This window comes from Narcine bancroftii, chromosome 1, assembly GCF_036971445.1.
Source record: "Narcine bancroftii isolate sNarBan1 chromosome 1, sNarBan1.hap1, whole genome shotgun sequence".
In the NCBI taxonomy this organism is placed as follows: domain Eukaryota; kingdom Metazoa; phylum Chordata; class Chondrichthyes; order Torpediniformes; family Narcinidae; genus Narcine; species Narcine bancroftii.
In genome coordinates, this window is record NC_091469.1 from 490,209,354 (window position 1) to 490,228,196 (window position 18,843).

The 18,843-nt window shown below is 43.2% G+C and overlaps 1 protein-coding gene across 4 annotated transcripts in view; it reads left to right on the forward strand.

The window, feature by feature from the left end:
- The window catches only part of hsf1 (heat shock transcription factor 1), a 155,933-nt gene that overhangs the window by 14,636 nt on the left and 122,454 nt on the right, over positions 1-18,843 (forward strand). The gene's annotated exons all lie outside the window — the stretch shown is intronic.

Genomic DNA, 18,843 nt, shown 5'->3' on the forward strand with positions numbered 1-18,843 from the left:
TTACTCGGCTCAGCGAGCCATTTTTGTAGTCCACTTTCTACCGACCTGAGGGAGCGGGTTTCTCTCTCCACCGCGGGCCTCTTCGAACAGGTAAGGCCTTCTCCTTCTTCTTCCATTGTCTTCTCTTCCTCTCTTCTTACCGTTGGTTTCGATTTTTCTTTTTTCGTCGCCATCTTCTTTCCACCTTTATACTCACTTTTCTTTAATTTTTATTTTTGTGCCTTTGTGTTTTCCTTTGTTTTTTCTGACTTTTCTGTAGAGGGCTGGAGTTCACCGTCCGGCCACTACTCCATCACGTGACTCCCCCCAGTTTGTACGTTCTCCCCTTGCTGTAATTGAGCGGGCCGGGCTCATGGGCCAAAATGGCTCATATGTCCAAATTTTTTTTTTAAATGAGGAAAAATTATCCATTCAATGTGATATGCCACTTGGAGGGGAATCTGCTTCTATGTGCCTGCTGCCCTTGTCCTTGGTGGTTGAGGTTATAAATTTGAGTGGCACCACTAGTAGTCTGGATAAATAATTACAATGCACTTTTGCAGATTTACCATACCACAACCAAGGGAATAAATATTTCTTCTGGTGGATGGGATCCAAGTCAGATGAGCTACTTTCACCTAGATTTTTGTCTAGCTTCAGTTGTTGGAGCTACACTCGTTGGTGAATTTTCCATTACATTAGCACCTTGTATTCTGTCTTGGCAGTCTCCAACCAGATGGCATCAACATCAACCTCCAGTTTCTGGTAACCTTCCCCCCTCCCCCTCCTCCCCCACTTGTTTTTTCAACTGACCCCACTCCAACTTCCATACCCTTCTCTCCTTTTCTCCCATTCCCCACCCTCTCCATTTGCTCATCATCTACAGCTTCCTACCTCCAGTTCCATGCCCTCTTCTTTCTTAAAGACGTTTAGCCCAAAGTTCATGTTTATTATCATCCCGAGCACAATGCGACGAAACAGTGTTTCTCCCATCCTTCGAAGAAAGCACGCAATTCCAGACCTAAATGATACACGTGCAGTGCAATACATAAATAGTGTTTAATAGATTGTAGAGTCATGGAGGGTTTGTGTGAGCAATTCATTCGGTCATTCAACAGTCCTGCTGCCTGTGGGAAGAAGCTGTTTCTCAGCCTGGTGGTTCTGACTCTGATTCTCCTGAACCTATTTCCCAATGAAAATAGCTAAAAGATGCTGTGAGCTGGGTGGTAGGGGTCCTCAACGATTTTCGATCACTCTTTAAACAATGATCCTGGTAGATCATGTCGGGGGTGGGGGAGGGAGACCCCAGTTATCATCTCTGCCACTTTTATGGTCCTGTGGATTAACCATGCTCCGCAGCAACAGTAACCACACTGTGATGCAGTTGGCCGAGACACTCTCAATAGAGCTCCTGTAGAAAGTTGACAGGATGGTGGTCGGTAGCCTTGCCTGCTACAGTCTTCTCAGGAAGTGCAGTCAGTCACTGTTGTGCCTTCCTAACAAGTGAGGAGATGTGTGTACCGGATAATTCACTTCTTGTGGACTCTGAATAACTTGGTGTTCTCTACTCTCCACTACTAAGTTATTAAAATTGTAGTGAGGTTGGTTGTTCTCAATCATCTCCTTTGTCTTGTACACTTTGAGACTCAGGTTGTTATTCTCGCACCATGTTGCAAGATTTTCCACCTCTTCTCTGTAATGTGACGCATCTTTGTGGCTGATGAGGTCAACCATTGTCCTTGTCATCTACAAACTTGATGACTCTATTGTAGCTGGATCTGGCAATGCCGTCATAGGCCAGTAGCGTGAACAGGAGTGGGCTGAGCACACAAGTAGTCAGCATGACGGTGCTTGACATTCTGCTGCCAACCAGAAAAGTCTGTGGGAAGTCCAGAGGGCAGCTTCTCACTGTCGTTCTCCAGGCGGGTCAGGACAGACTGGATGGACAAGGCTATGGCATCATCAGTGGAACAGTTTCATCTGTAGATGAATTGAAATGAGTGCAGGGTCTCTGGGAGGTGCACTTTGATGCATTCCATCACCAGACACTTGAAGCATTTCATAATGGTGGATGTCAATGCCATGGGGCAGTAGTCATTGAGGCCTGTTACTGTCGCCCTCTTTGGTCTGAGATGGTGGTGGCTGTCTTGAAATCCATGGGGATGTGGATTGCTGCTATAATACGTTGAAGATATCTGTAAGGATCTGTCAGTTGGTCTGCGCTGTCTTTCGCTACCCGACCAGGTGTATTTTCTAGTCCCGCTGCCTTGTTTGAGTTCACCTTGGATATGTTCTTATGTCGGCCACAGCTATGCAGGGGGCCTGTTGATCAGGGAGACACTGAGCTTTCTTTGTGGTCAACTTGTTCTTCTCCTTGAACTGTGCATAGATGTTCACACTGTCCGGAAAGGAGGTGTCATTAGTCCCTTTTCCAATGGCATCCCAGTTGAATGGCTGTGCAGTGTCCCGGGATAGGAAGCCCTTTGTGTGGTTTCCACTGGGCCACCCTTAACTAGGACACTAATTGCTTTTCCACTGAACACACTCATCCCTGGGGATTGGAGTGTTCTACCTTCAACTGGAAATGGGTGACTTTCTGCTATCCCTTTTTCCACTGGCTTTATCAGCATGCCGGCGTCAGCAAACGCCAGGGGTATGAATAGCAGTAGAGGCAATTAATCCCCGGTGTGAAATGACGTCATTTGACGCCTGCACTCAGATAGTGATTCTTTTCCACTGGACCCTGTCCCAGTAAATTCCCAGTTAATCCCTGGGATGGGGTGCCAGTGGAAAAGAAGCTATTGTCTTTAGGTCTTGATCCCTTGCCAATATGTGCATCATGTTGATGGTGTCACAATTGTTTATGGATCTTCTGTGTGTACCCACCCTTTTGGATTGATTGCATGGGAGAGTTCAGCCCTGGCTGATCTTGGTGCCGTCTTGTCTCCTGTTCTGAAGACAGCATCACCACTTTTGCCTCCTCTAGATGCTCCTTCAGAATTTTTCAGCATCTCCACTCTCCCTTGTTTATTGCGGAGATAAAGGGAAGTGTCATTAGGAGTTGCTCAAAATGGGTCATAAAAATGAAACTCCATTTTGACAAAAGGAGTTGGCAAGGTTAATAATAGGTTGTTACACTTGGACGGAACCATTTTTTTTAGAAGATTGTAGACTGGATTTCTTTATCAAGACTAAAATTAATGGACCTTTGGTTACATGTGTTTGGTGACCATCTCAAACTGTTTTCTTCTTCCCCCACCCTCATGAGGTAGTTAAAATCGTAAGTTTCAAAAGTCATATTGCCTTTGCTGGGAATTTAAATGGTTTTTAAAGATGGCAAAAGCTGCACCAGCTTAAAAAAAGGGAATAGTTTAACGAGACAGATATCATATCAATTACGTTTTTTTTGTATTAAGCTGGTTGAATTTATTGGATGTAGGTTCCATCACACTTTGATGTCAAGTCACCTTTATTTATCGTTTATACCATGCTCGCATGGTGAAGTCAAGATAGCGTTTCTGCAGGACCACAGAGCAGATTTACATAAATATAAGTTATATTAGGAGTTAAACACATTAAAATATTAAGATGTATACACTTAAAGACCACTGTACACTATCCACTTATGTTCTGGGAATTCTGGAGCCTAATGGCTTGGGGGTAAAAACTGTTGCCCAATCTATACTTAAGGGCCCGAATGCTATAGTGCCTCCTACCAGATGGCAGAAGAGAGAACAGTTTATATGAGGGGTGTGTGGAGTCTTTCAAAGTGTTTATTATCTTTTGCCTGCATCGAGTGTTGTAGATGTCCTTCATGGTAGGAATAAAGCCCCCAATGATCTTTTCCACTGGCTTCACTAGCCTCTGCATGGTCTTAAGGTCCAAGGAGGAACAACTACCAAACCAGGCAGTGATGCAGTTATGTAAGTTGCTCTCAATACATTCTCTGTAGGACATAGTGAGGATGGAGTGTGGAAGACAAACTTGCCTCAGCCTTCTCAGGAAGTAGAGGCGCTGCTGGGCTTTCTTGGCTATGGATCTGTTGTTAAGGGACGAGGTGAGATTCTCCGCCAAGTACTCTTGATGACCTCAACGGTTGAGCCGTCACTGGTCAGGGGAGCATGGTCCCCCTAGGCCCTCCTGAAGTCAACAACCATCTCTTTTGTTTTATTACCATTCGGTACTGGTTGTTGGCTCTGCACCAGTCTGTTAGGAACTGCACCTCATCTCTGTACCCTGACTCCTCATTCTCATTGATCAGGCCCATCACAGTCGTGTCATCAGTGAACTTGATGACATGGTTCGAGCTGTGTTCAGCTGCACAGTCACGGGTCAGCACAGTGAACTGCAATGGCCTAAGCACATAGCTCTGGAGGGGTCCCCCGTGCTCTGTGTGATCGTCTTGGAGGTCCTGCTACTGATCTTGGACTGCCTGAGGTCTCCCTGTCAGGAAGTTGAGAATCCAATTGCAGAGGGAGGGGTTTAGACCCAGCAGACTCAGGTACTGAGGTATGATTGTGTTGAATGACAAAAAAAATGAAGTCAATAAACACCATTCAAACATACAAGTAAGTCCTTATTTTCCAGGTGGGTAAGAGCTAGATAGAGGGCGGTGGGGATTGCATCGTCTGTAGAGCAGTTGGTAGGCGAACTGCAGGGGGTCCAGTGATAGGGGCAGCGGGAGCTTGATGTGTCCCATGAGAGTCTCTCGAAGCACTTCATGATGATGGATGTGAGTACGGTAGGGCGGTAGTCACTGAGGCAGGACTCCGATGACTTCTTCAGCACAGGGACAATGTTGGACTTCCTTGAAAGTAGAAGGGGTTTTGGGTGTTGAGGCAAGTCAAATCACTGCAAGGTAATCAATGTCTGATTTTTTTTTTCTTTCTTTCACCTGGCAACAAGAGTGGGTATCAAACTCGTCTCAAACTAGGAAAATGCAACTGATGGAAATAATAAAGCCTTTGACATCAGAGGACAAGTGGTTCGCTTCTCTTATCAGATATAGTTGTGGTCTGGTATACTTTTTGCATTATGTATGTATTCAGAAAGGGGGCAGCACTTGTCCTCTTTTTACAAAATGAGGGTGGGCAAGTAGCTGATGTATCTGCTTTGGAAACACTTTGGTGATTATAATTCTATGACGTTTTTAAAAATTATGTAAAAATAGAATTAGTCCACAAGTTAAACTCCTAAACTGAGGCATGGCTAATTTTGATGGCATTAGACAGGAAGTTGAAAAAGTTGATTGGGAGAGGCTGTTAACAAATAAAGAAACATCTTGCAAGTGGAAGGCTTTTAAAAGTGATATAGGGCCAACTCATTCTCGTTAGAATGAGCAGTAAAGCTGGGATTAGGCATCTCTCATTGACGTGGGAGTTTGATGCTGTGGTCAGGAAAAGGGAGACATATGTCACTTAAAAGTGGCTGGGATCAAGTAAATCCCTCGAGTATAAGGAATGTAAGAGTACACTTCAGGAGGACCATAGGAGAACATGACCTGTCTTTGACAGATTAAGTGCAGGAGAAACACAAACGATTCTATGTGGATACATAGAACCATAGGGTAATTAGGGAATAGGTCCCATTAAGGAACAGTATGTTTGTCTATAGGCATTTTCAGGTGGCCAAAATTCCCCAATGTAAAGCTGCATATTATGCCCATATGCAGCTGTCGGGAGGCCACTTGAAAGTGCAGGAGGTGCCTGCGAAGCAATCTTTGTAACCCTCCTATGGGAGGGATAATTGCTGGAGCACTGAGATCCCCCGGAACCTGAATGCAGCCGCCTGAAAGCAGCTGCTGAGGGGATGACAATCAGCTGGCACGGGCTGTTGGGGCTGGGGCGGACAGTGCGGGCTGTCCCCATACTGATCCTACTTCCCCGCTCTCTCCCCACCACCCCATGTCGATTCCCACACTGATCCCTCTGCTCTGGTCTCTCCGCATAGCCCCGTAACAGTCCCCACACTGATCCCTCTGGCCTGAGCTTTCCCCATAGCCCCATGCTCTCCCCACAGCCCTGTATCAGTCCCCACACTGATCCCACTGCTCCACTGCTCTGTTCTCTCCCCATAGCCCCATGTCAGTCCCCACACTGATCCAACTGGCCAGTGCTCTCCCTACAGCCCTGTGACGGTCCCCACGCTGTGGGGCAGAGGGTGTGGGCTGTCAGTGCTGGGGCGGCAGGTGCGGGATGCTGAGCCGGCAGGCATAGGCAGAGCAGTGGGATTAGTGTGGGAACCGACACGGGGCTATGGGGAGAGAGCAGAGCAGTGGGATCAGTATGGGGTCCAACACGGGGCTATGAGGAGAGAGCAGAGTAGTGGGATCAGTGAGGGGACTGACATGGGCCTAAGGGGAGAGAGCAGAGCAGTGGGATTGGTGTGGGAACCAACACGGGGCTATGGGGAGAGAGCAGAGCAGTGTGGGGACTGACACAGGACTGTCGGGAGAGAGCAAGGCAGTGTGATCAGTGTGGGGAAAGCCCACACCAATCACCCCAGCTCTGACAGCCCGCCGCCCCAACCCTGACAGTCCGAAGGGACGGGAGCAGAGTGCACTCCGAGGCGCCTCCCTTGCAGCTGTCCCTTTCAGATGGCCAGTGCTGCACTTTCAGCGCTGCCACCTGAATGACTGAATCCGCTTCTGCAGGCGCAATCTTGGCGGAGAATGCACTTGAAAGCGGCTTATGTGTGAGGCCGTGGGAGATGGATGGGGTCTTAAATTAATACTTTTTGTTTTCTTTTTCTATTTACTGGGAAAAGGTTGTGGAAGCTGTAAAGCTCAGGAAAGAAAAGATCATTAAAGAGGTGTTAGTAGTTGTGAGGTGCATAAAGGTGGATAAATGTCTGGGCTCTAACCAAATGTATCTGAGGATGTTGTGAGAAGTGCCAATCCACAAGGATTAGCTGGATATAATTTTGTCATTCTCTTAAAACTATTCGTAAGTGTATAAACGTCACAATAATTGGTACTGTGGACAATGAAGTAGTTTGTGTAAAGTTACAAAAGGATCTTACTTAAGTGGGAAGGTGGGACAAGTAATGATAGATGGAACGTTGGCATTTTGCTGAGTCAAACGAAGCTGGTTGTGCACGTTGAACATCAGGGCCTTGAGTGAAGTACACAAGTTTCCTGAAAGTGGTGATCTACTCAGATGACACTATGAAAAAGTTGTATTCAGTGCCGGATTAACCATTAGGCTGAAGCCTAGAGGCCTGAGGCCCGAGCACCTAGGCTTCAGCCAACTCAGTAAACTTCTAGAAGCATAAATTTGACCTCTTGTATCTATGCCATTTTATTAAAAGAATGTTCATTAACCCCAGGCAGACTACAGCGCCAGCAATCGGAACAGGGGTTGGAACCTTGTTCTGTCTGCAAGGAGTTTGTCTGTTTTCCCCGTGATTGCGTGAGGTTTCCCCAGGGGCTCTGCCAGGATTTCTCCAATATTTATTTGTTAAACCTGCCAGATTGTGCGAAATGCACCTGAGCTAGAGGCAGCCCTGTCACTGGCCCATCTTTGGCTGCACTGGGTGTTTAAGATTTTTAGAAACACCTTTGCGATGCATTTCCTTATTACGCCAGTGTGTCTCTGAGTCCGTAGGCCCACACACAACTGGCAGCTTGCGCTCGTTGTCTCCTTTGCTCGCAACTGCTGGGTGAAAACACGTGATATCCACAAACTACGGCTGTGCTCAGGCCCAAACCTGGACCCAGCCAGATCTCCATTTCCCTTCAGCCGCTTTGCGTTCACTTGGCACCGGCCAAGCAGGGGTATAACTGGGGGGAAGTAGGAGGGGTCGACCGCTCCCCCTGCCTTTTCAGCCCGGCAGCACCCTTTACCCCATGGCCCTCTCCCGCACTGCATCTCACAGTACAAAAACAGGCGCCACTGAATTCAGCGGCTACACCAGAGCTCCCGATACCTGTCCGGTGTGCGTGTGTAGTAGGCCGAGGGTTTGGAGTCAGATGTCGGGAGCTCCGGTCACTGGAGTTCCCAAGCCCTCCCCTTGGCCAACACCGGAACTCCCGACGCCATCCTGTGTGCTGTAGGCCATAGGGAGGGTTCGGACTGAGTGCCTCCAGGCAGTAGAACCTCTCCATGCCCAGTATTATGATGTAGCCATCAGGCCGCTTGTACTCCTCCAAGTACGCATTCAGATCCAAGCTGAGATCCTCCTTGAAGTTGACTGAGGTGTAGGATTATTTCATGAAGTGGAGCCCCCTCTCGGTGATTTTTTTTATTTTTCACACTATGAACCATATTAACCAAAATACATACAAACATTTCCCTCTTGACTATACACAGTGTCATTTTCTCCCCTTTTTTCCACCTCCCTTCCCTCCCACCCCCCTCCAAACCCATTAAACGTTCAACATATGCAATACAATAAACCCATTAAACAATGTCATCACACAATGAAAATAAACAAGAAAATTGAGTCATCTGGCTCAGTTCAGTTCATGATAATTATTCTATCATTTAAGGGGATGGAGGTCTGCCCTCTCTGTTGTGTTCCATGTACGGTTCCCAAATTTGTTTGAATACTGTGATGTTATTTCTTAAATTATATGTCATTTTTTCCAGTGGAATACATTTATTCATTTCTATGTACCATTGCTGTACTCTCAGGCTCTCTTCTGATTTCCAAGTTGCCATTATACATTTTTTTGCTACAGCTAAGGCTATCATAATAAATCTTTTTTGCGCTTTATTCAGTTTGAAGCCTATTTCTTACTTAGAAGAAAGATCTCTGGATTTTCTGGTATGTTGCTTTTTATGATTTTATTTAATACCTGGTTTAGATCTTCCCAAAACTTTTCCACTTTCTCACATGCCCAAATTGGCTGTACTGTTGTTCCCGTTTTCTTCTTACAGCGAAAACATCTGTCTGATACTTTTGGGTTCCATTTATTTAACTTTTGCGGTGTGATATATAGCCTGTGTAACCAATTATTTTGTATCATGTGTAACCTCGTGTTTATTGTATTTCTCATGGTTCCGGAGCATAGCTTTTCCCATGTTTCATTTTATATCTTTATGTTTAGATCTTTTTCCCACTTTTGTTTGGGTTTATAGCTCATTTCACATTTTCTTTCTATTGCAGCTTGATGTAAACGTTTGTTATAACTCTTTTAATTATCTTTGTGTCTGTAATCACATATTCAAAGCTGCTTCCTTCTGGTAATCTCAGCCTGCTTCCCAATTTGTCCTTTAAGTAGGTTTTCAGTTGATGATATGCAAACATTGTACCGTGAGTTATACCATATTTGTACTTCATTTGTTCAAATGTTAATAAATTATTTCCAAAAATACAATTTTCTATTCTTTTGATCCTTTTTCTCTCCCATTCTCTAAAGAAAGGTTATCTATTGTGAAAGGGATTAGTTGAATTTGCGTCAATAATAATTTTGGTAGTTGGTAATTTGTTTTTTTTTTTTCCTTTCTACGTGAATCTTCTTCCAAATGTTGAGTACATGGTGCAGTATTGGTGAACTTCTATATTGCACCAGTTTTTCACCCCACTTATAAAGTATATGTTCAGGTACCTTCTCCCCTATTTTATCTAGTCCATCTACCGGCACCACCTACGGCTCCTAGAACGCTTCCACCAGCGTTGTCTCCGCTCCATCCTCAACATCCATTGGAGCGCTCACACCCCTAACGTCGAGGTACTCGAGATGGCAGAGGTCGACAGCATCGAGTCCACGCTGCTGAAGATCCAGCTGCGCTGGATGGGTCACGTCTCCAGAATGGAGGACCATCGCCTTCCCAAGATCGTATTATATGGCGAGCTCTCCACTGGCCACCGTGACAGAGGTGCACCAAAGAAAAGGTACAAGGACTGCCTAAAGAAATCTCTTGGTGCCTGCCACATTGACCACCGCCAGTGGGCTGATAACGCCTCAAACCGTGCATCTTGGCGCCTCACAGTTTGGCGGGCAGCAGCCTCCTTTGAAGAAGACCGCAGAGCCCACCTCACTGACAAAAGGCAAAGGAGGAAAAACCCAACACCCAACCCCAACCAACCAATTTTCCCTTGCAACCGCTGCAATCGTGTCTGCCTGTCCCGCATCGGACTGGTCAGCCACAAACGAGCCTGCAGCTGACGTGGACTTTTTACCCCCTCCATAAATCTTCGTCCGCGAAGCCAAGCCAAAGAAGAATCTTGGTCCAATCTGGTTTTTCCCTTGTTTGATAAAAATCTGATATCTTAATTGTGCTGTTCTATAATAATTTTTAAAGTTTGGTAGCTGTAAGCCACCTTGTTTGTACCATTCTGTTAATTTATCTAGCACTATCCTCAGTTTCTCCCCTTTCCATAAGAATTTCCTTATTATTCTCTTTAGTTCATTGAAGAATTTCTCTGTTAAGGGAATTGGTAACGATTGAAATAGGTATTGTATCCTTGGGAAGATAGTCATTTTAATGCAATTTACCCTCCCTATCAGTGTTAGTGGTAAATCTTTCCAATGTTCTAAGTCATCTTGTAATTTCTTCATTAATGGCTGATAATTTAATTTGTATAGATGGCCTAAATTATTATCTAATCTAATACCTAGGTATCGGATTGCTTGTGTTTGCGATTTAAATGGTGATTATTTTTAAAATTCTGTACAATCCGCATTATTCATTGGCATCGCTTCACTTTTATTTGTGTTGATCTCGTACCACGATATTTCTCCAAATTCCTTCAATTTCTTATGTAGTTATTTTATTGATAATTCTGGTTCTGTTAAGTATACTATGATGTCATCTGCAAATAAACTGATTTTATATTTCTTCTCTTTTATTTTTATCCCTTTTATTTTATTTTCTGTTCTTATCAGTTCTGCCAATGGTTCTATTGCTAAAGCGAACAGTGAGGGAGATAATGGACATCCCTGCCTCGTTGACCTGCTTAATTTAAATTGGTTTGATATATATCCATTTACTGCCAATGGTCCCTTATATAATGCTTTGATCCAATTAATATATTTCTCTGGTAGGTTGAGCCTCTGTAATACTTTGAATAAATAATTCCATTCTACCCTGTCAAAGGCTTTCTCTGCGTCTAAAGCAACAGTCACTGTTGGCGTGTTATTTCCTTGTACTGCATGGATTAAGTTAACGAACTTGCATACATTGTCTGTTGTTCGTCTTTTCTTAATAAATCCAGTTTGATCTAGTTTTACTATTTTTGGTACACAGTCGGCCAATCTGTTTGCTAATAGTTTTGCTATTATCTTATAATCTGAGTTAAGTAGCTATATTGGTCTATACGATGCTGGTGTTAGTGGATCTTTCCCCGTCTTGGGTATTACTGTAATTATTGCTATTTTGCATGAATCTGGCAAGGTTTGTGTTTCTTCTATCTGGTTCATTACTTCCAGGAGAGGAGGAATTAATAACTCTTTAAATGTTTTATAGAATTCTATTGGGTGTCCGTCCTCTCCAGGCGTTTTATTGTTTGGTAGCTTTTTTAATATATCCTGTATTTCCTCTATTTCAAATGGTTTTATCAATTTGTTTTGCTCCTCTTGCAATTTTGGTAGTTCAATTTTAACTAGAAACTCATCTATTTTGTCTTCTTTCCCTTCGTTCTCAGTTCGGTGTAATTGCTCGTAGAATTCCTTGAAGTTTTCATTGATCTCTGTTGGGTTATATGTAATTTGTTTGTCCTTTTTCTTTGATGCCAATGCCGTTCTTTTAGCTTGTTCTGTTTTAAGCTGCCAGGCTAGTATTTTGTGTGTTTTTTTTTCTCCTAGCTCATAATACTTATGCTTTATTTTCATTATGTTCTTCTCCACCTTATACGTTTGCAGTGTTTTGTATTTTATTTTTTTGTCTTCCAATTCTCTTCTTTTTGTTGTATTTTCCCTTGTTACTAGTTCTTTTTCTGTACTTACTATTTCCCTTTCCAGCTGTTTTATTTCCCGATTGTAGTCTTCTTCATCTTAGTTACATAACTTATTATCTGCCCTCTAATGAAGGCTTTCATTGCATCCCATAATATAAATTTGTCTTTCACTGATTCCGTATTTATTTCCAAGTACATTTTAATTTGGGGCTCAATAAATTCTCTAAATTCCTGTCTTTTAAGTAGCATTGAGTTTAATCTCCAACTATACGTTCTCGGTGGGATGTCCTCCAGCTCTATTGCTAATAACAGGGGTGAATGATCCGATAACAATCTAGCTTTATATTCCGTTTTCCTAACTCTCCCTTGGATGTGGGCTGACAACAGGAACAGGTCAATCCTTGAGTATGTTTTATGTCTACTTGAATAATATGAGTATTCCTTCTCCTTTGGGTGTTGTCTCCTCCATATATCCAAAAGGTGCATTTCCTGCATTGATTTAACCATAAATTTGGTTACTTTGTTCTTTCTGCTAGTCTTTTGTCCAGTTTTATCCATCTTTGAGTACAAATTAAGGTTAAAGTCCGCTCCTATCAATATATTCCCCTGCGTATCTACAATCTTCAAAAAAATATCTTGCATAAACTTTTGATTCTCTTCATTAGGTGCATATACATTGACCAAATTCCAGAATTCTGAATATACCTGACACTTTATCATTACATAGCTCCCTGCTGGATCTATTATTTCCTCCTCTATTTTGATTGGTACATTTTTATTGATTAATATAGCTACTCCTCTGGCTTTTGAATTATATGATGCTGCCGTTTCGTGCCCTACCCAGTCTCTCCTTCATTTATTATGTTCCACTTTAGTTAGATGTGTTTCCTGCATGAATGCTATATTTATTTTTTCTTTTTTCAGTAAATTTAATAGCCTCTTCCTTTTGATTTCCTTTTTTGAACGCACTGTATGACAACACTTCTAAAACATAAAATACTTCAACCACTCCCACATCTAAAATTCTCTTCACCCCAAGTGTCGCCCCCCTCCCCTCTCTGAGTTGCCCCTTGCCGGGCAACCACAACTCCCCTTTCCATTTGGATTGCGAACCCGTTCGCAAGTGTCAACTGATTTCGCAGTGACTTTTATTCTCTCCCACCCAACCCCCTCCAGAAAAGACTTTTATCTTCACATTAAAACAAAGCTCCCCCTCTTTCCTTCTCTTTTTCTTTTTTTAACCCCTCCTCTTTTTTTCCCCCTTCTCCCTTACTTCCCTTTTCTTCCCTCCTTTAGTTCTTATTTGTACATTATTTTTACATCTTTATATGTAGTTTGTCGTCGTTCTTCGTTCTTGTTACATCTCTTCATCTCTCTTTCTGTCCTGCAGGCGTTCTGCAAATTCTCGTGCTTTCTCCAGATCCGAGGACAGTCTGTTTTGCTCCCCCGGGATAACTATTTTAAGCACCGCTGGATATCTTAACATAAATTTATAGCCTTTTTTCCTTGGGATCGATTTTGCTGTGTTAAACTCCTTCCTCTTCTTTAGGAGCTCAAAACTTATGTCTGGGTAGAAAAAAAAATTGACCTTTGTACTCCAGTGGTTTTTTGTCTTTAATTTTATTCATTGCCTTCTCCAATATATTTTCTCTGTCGTGTATCTCAGAAATTTTACTAAAACGCTTCTTGGTTTTTGTTGTGTCTGTGGTTTTGGGGCTAGTGTTCTGTGTGCCCTTTCTATTTCCATTCCTTCCTGCATTTCTGGCATTCCCAGGACCTTTGGGATCCATTCTTTCATAAATTCTTTCATATCTTTGCCTTCTTCATCTTCTTTTAGGCCCACTATCTTTATGTTGTTTCGCCTACTATAGTTTTCCATTATATCCATCTTCTGAGCTAACAGCTCCTGCGTTTCTTTAACTTTTTTGTCGCTTTCTTCCAATTTTCTTTTTAAGTTGTCCACATTTTCTAATCCTTTCCCTACATCTGTCATGACCAGCTCTATTCTACTCACTTTTTCTTCTGTACTTTCATTTTTCTTTTCATTTCACTAAATTCTGGTGTCAACCATTTTTTTAATGCTTTCATTTGTTTTTGAAATTTTTAAAAATCTATGTACTGTCCATTCATTTTACCTCCTATTCCTCTGTGCAGAGCTTGGCGTTCTTCTGTGTCTGCTCTTGGGTTTGTATCTTCTACTTCTCTTCCTTGTATCTATGTCTCTTCTGACTTTCTTGTTGAGCTGCTTGCCTCAGTTTGTTGGGGGTTTTTTTTCATGGCTTCTTGCTGCTGGTCCTCTTCTTTTGGGCTGGTTATCTGTTGGGCCTCCTGCTTCTGTTTTTCTTTCTCATCCCTCCCTTTCCCATTGCTTTCCTTTTCTTCCAGCTGGGAGCCCAGCTGTCGAGCATCTCTCAGCTGTTTGTGCTGTGTAGGTTCACTCCACAGCTGCCCCCCCCCACCTCCCGTCGGTGTTCTCCTTTTCTGCGTATGTGCAGTTGTGCGCCTCTGTTTGGCTCAGTGAGCCATTTTTGCAGTCCCGCGGTCAGGAGGTCGTGACCCTGCGGGGTCTCCACTAACCTCGGGGAGCAGGCTCCTCTGTCCATGGCGGGTCCCTGCCTCTTCATGCAGGTAAGGCCTTCTCCTTTCTCTTCCGGCATCTTTCCTTTTTTTTCTCATTGTTTTTGGTTTTTCTTTCTTAGGTGCCATTTTCTTTCTTTTCTCCACACCTTTATCTTTTATTTGTTGTGTTTTGTGTATCTGGGGCTTTGCTTTTCCTTCACATTTTTTCTTCTTTTCTGGAGAGATCTAGTATTCCCCTACCAGCCACTACTCCATCACGTGACTCCTTCATTGATCAGCTTCAGGTGGTAGTCATTGAGGTCAGCGCCGCTGTAGTCAGCCCTGACCGTCATTGGTCACATGGAGCATGATGTAGCCTTCGTGCATAGGCGCCGTGTGTGACACCATGATCACTCTCCGCCACGTTAGTGCAGCCATAAGATTAGAGCAAGAGGACAGACTGGTAGGCGATGTGCATGGTGGGGGTGCTGAAAGTCTCAAAGAGCATCTCGGCTATCTCCCTGCTGCTGGTCTGCAACCATCACGGTGTGATGTGCTCCTCGGAGATGATCCTCATGGCCCTGTGGAAGATGTGAGCCAAGAGAGCCTCCATCCCAGTCCACCCTCAGCAGGGTGACCAGCTTCAGCGTGAGCTCTGGCATGGCTTCTCCCATGAAGTTCTCCTGGTGGTTGTTGCTTGGTTTGGTGCTCATCTGCATGGGTCTGCCCTGCACTAAGGACGGGGGAAACCCAGTGTAGTGTAGTTGGCCTTGCAATAACCCATTCCCAAGTTGATCACTGCCCTGATCTTCATCACCCTGCCTGCCTTCACTTCCATGGAGTTATCACTCTGGGCTTTGGAGGGTAGTGGCAGGGTGCCCTCCTTCCTACTCATGTGTGCTATTGGTTGGATCTCCATACTGTGTGTTTCTGCATTGTCCGAAGCCCTGGTAACTTTACTTGTCATAGTTATTTAATGTAACTTAATATCACTTTATTCAACAAAGGGTGGGGTAGGGGCAAGGTGGGGGGGGGTGGCTTACTAAAGCTCAGCCTAGTGGCGCAGGTGATAGTTAATCTGCCACTGTGTGTATGGCGTTCTTCAGTTGGGGCACTGGATGCAAACGTTGGGGTATCATCAGCTGTAAAAGATGTGATGAGATTGCATTTTTGGTTGTGTGCAATTCTGGATGTGAGATTAGACAAGGTGCAGAAAAATTAATGAGGATGTTACTCGTGCTGGGACTGAAGGGCTTGAATTATAAGGAGACTGGAGGGGTTGGGATGTTTTTTCTGGAACATGGGAGGATGAAGGGTGATTGTAGAGGTTTAGTAAATTATTAGGTGCATGGATAGGGTGGGTGATCACAGTCACTGCATAGGGAAGTATAAAAGCAGAGGGAAAAGGTTGAAGGCAAAAGGGGAAAGATTTAAAGAAGCAAACTTTCCCCATAGAAGTTGGTGAGTACATGGAACAAGCTGCCTGGGTCGGTGATAAATGTGGGAGCAATTTAAACCTAAAAGACATTTGGCAGGTACATGAACAGGAAAGGTTTTGAGGGATTTGTGCCAAATGCAGGCGAATAAGGTAAAACACTTTGGTTAGCATGAAGGAGTTGGACCAAACAGTCTGTTTCCATGTGGTATAATTCCATGATTCTGATTGGAAATAATGTCATCTTTCTGACAGCATAGCAGTGTCCACATATTGCTGACAGCGAACTACAGTGCAGTGCCCAGGTATTGAGCAAGTTCCCTCTGCTCCTGGACTGTCATTGGGTCCAAGGACATTAATAAATTGATGAGCTTTGATAATCTAAAAATTTAGATTGGTGACCTCCATATGCAGGGTGTTTATTTTTTTAAATTTCACAGTATGTAGTTTTGCTCAACAGCAGTTAAACTAGTTTAATTTTCAATTTTTGTTTCACCAAGCACATTCAAGTCCCTCGTCAGTGGTTTAGAAATGGTGAACAGAACTTCTGACAGCATGTTGTCAATACTGTACATTGTGGCGGCCCACAATTGTGGAGATCAGACCGGCACATCGCGCGGCAGCAGATGCGGACAGAGGTCACTAAAGCGACTCCCAGGACAAGGAACCGGCAGGGGTAGAAGCTGGGACAGCATCAGACCAACAGCCCTAAAATGGCGAGGGTCAAGTTGCCCAGCTAACTCAGCAGAAACAGGGTGGGGAAGAAGGGCCTTCATATGCATGGATGTTCCTGCCTGCTATTGTTATTCCTATGGCTGATTCAGTCAATCAGCAAAAACGGCGGGAACATGATAACAGGCTATTTCAGCCCATGAGCCCATGCAGCTCAATTACACCCAATGAACTACGTTTGGAATGATGGGAGGAAACTGGACCACCTGGGGTAAGCCCTCACACACACAAGGAGAACGTACAAATTTCTTACAGCATGGGATTTGTACCACAGTCCCGATGGCTGGCGCTTTAAAGGCCTTGTGCTAACTACCAGGTTAACTGTGTTACCCTTGTGATTCCAGAACAAAGAAATAGTAAAAGTTATTCTTACTGAACATGTGGCAATGAAAAAAATACAAACATACTTATTCCAAAAACATTTTACAGATTTCTGGAGCACAACGAGTCTTTTGGGAACCTCAATGTGAAAACTTTAATAAAAATAATTTTAAAACAAATCATATGAAGTGAAAATTTTAGTGAGATCCTTGAGCTTGATGTTCCTGTACAAGATTTTTGATGTCAAGCTCCAAATTAGACAGTGACAGCCAAAGGTCACCTCTTGTGTGATATCAAGTTTGTTCTTGGATTTTGTCAAGGAAACATCCTTGCAGAATCCACATTCAACTAACTATGTTGTGGAAAAGGCAATGAAAAATATTTTGGCCTTTTCCCATAGTTTTGGAAATCTATTCTGCAGATCACTCTTAACTCAAAAATCTTCTGTAAATTGATTGAACTTGTGTCATGCAATTATATTACCCTGAAGATCAATTAAACTCTCTTGAATTTCTGCATCGTTATTGGTGGGTTATTCCTCAAATAGATCTAATATCCAATACAAGATATTGAGGTTTAACGGGTCATTAAATCTTTCTGCAGAACTGTCTTTGCTTCAGTTGTTTCACATGAACAGTAATGTCATCACCCTTCAGTGCCTCTGCGTTCATGTTCAGATTTGGAAATTGTAACATTTCTCCAATAGACTGAGCTTCTTAAGGAAAAAAAATGGCTTTCTTCCTATTAATGAGGGTAGGGTGCTGACTCTGTAAGGTCTTTTTGATAAATTGACCATTGTCAAAGCTATCTGCCAATAAAATATTTCCACCTTTGCATCAACGAGTTTTTCTCCATCATTATGAGAAAGAAAGGAAACCGTAGTGTTCCTGAGTGCAAAAAAACAGTTAAGACTCTTCCCTTTGGAAAGTCAATCTCACCACAATATGCAACATCAACATTGGGAAATATTCATCATTTTCTTCACACAGCTGTTGCAATAGATGGTCTGGCAGGGGATGTGATTTTGTAAAGTTTACAGTCTTTATGACAATTGAAAGCAAAGCATCTAAATGTTCTAAGTTTTTAAGCCACTAAATGCTCCCTATGAATGGCGCAATGAACAGTAAAACATGGAAGATAGGAGCAGGAGTAGGTCATTCGACCCTTCGAGCCTGCTCCGCCATTCAACGAGATCATGGCTGATCTTAAAGTTCAGTACCCCGTCCCCGCCTTCTCTCCGTAACCTTTAATACCCTTATTCTGAAGAAATAGATCTAATTCCCTCTTAAATATATTTAATGAACCTGCCTCTACTGAAGGTATAAGCGGATAACATTTTTCAGGCATGTGATGAACCCTCTGTATTGTCCATCCATTGTCCAACTATGTTCTCAAATGGAATACATTTCTCATTTATGTAATTCTTCTGAAAACAGTCAGTCCCTCAATATCTTTTTTAATCCTTCTGGCAAATAGCATCTCTTCCATCATTCTAGGCTGTCACCAAATGACTCCAATCTTGAAAAAAATCTTGCATTGCTTGGCAACCATACAGCAAAGCTTAGCAGCAAAGTCTTTTCCTTTCCCAAAAAATGTTTAATCCATTAATTTTCCATGCCCCCACCCCCTTTACACCTTCAGCCCTCCCTATTAAGGATTTCAGTCCATGCTCCCCCTTAAATGCTGTGGCTCTCAGGGGAGCCATATGGATCCTGTTGAGAATGGCTGCTCAAGAGCAAGTTGTTTCTTAAATTGAATCTGACCTTTGGATTTATTTTCTTGTGGCTTGTTTATTACGAGAAGCATCTACAGCTTCAGATTCCAAAACTGAAATTGCTTTTAAATTGTTGAATGATTTATTTTGTGATTATAGAAACTGTTCTTTGCAATACACTTGGAACCTGGTCAGTAGAATTTGTCATCTACATCTTGTCGGCTTACTGAACATGAATGCAGTTGAAGAGATGTCTAAAACA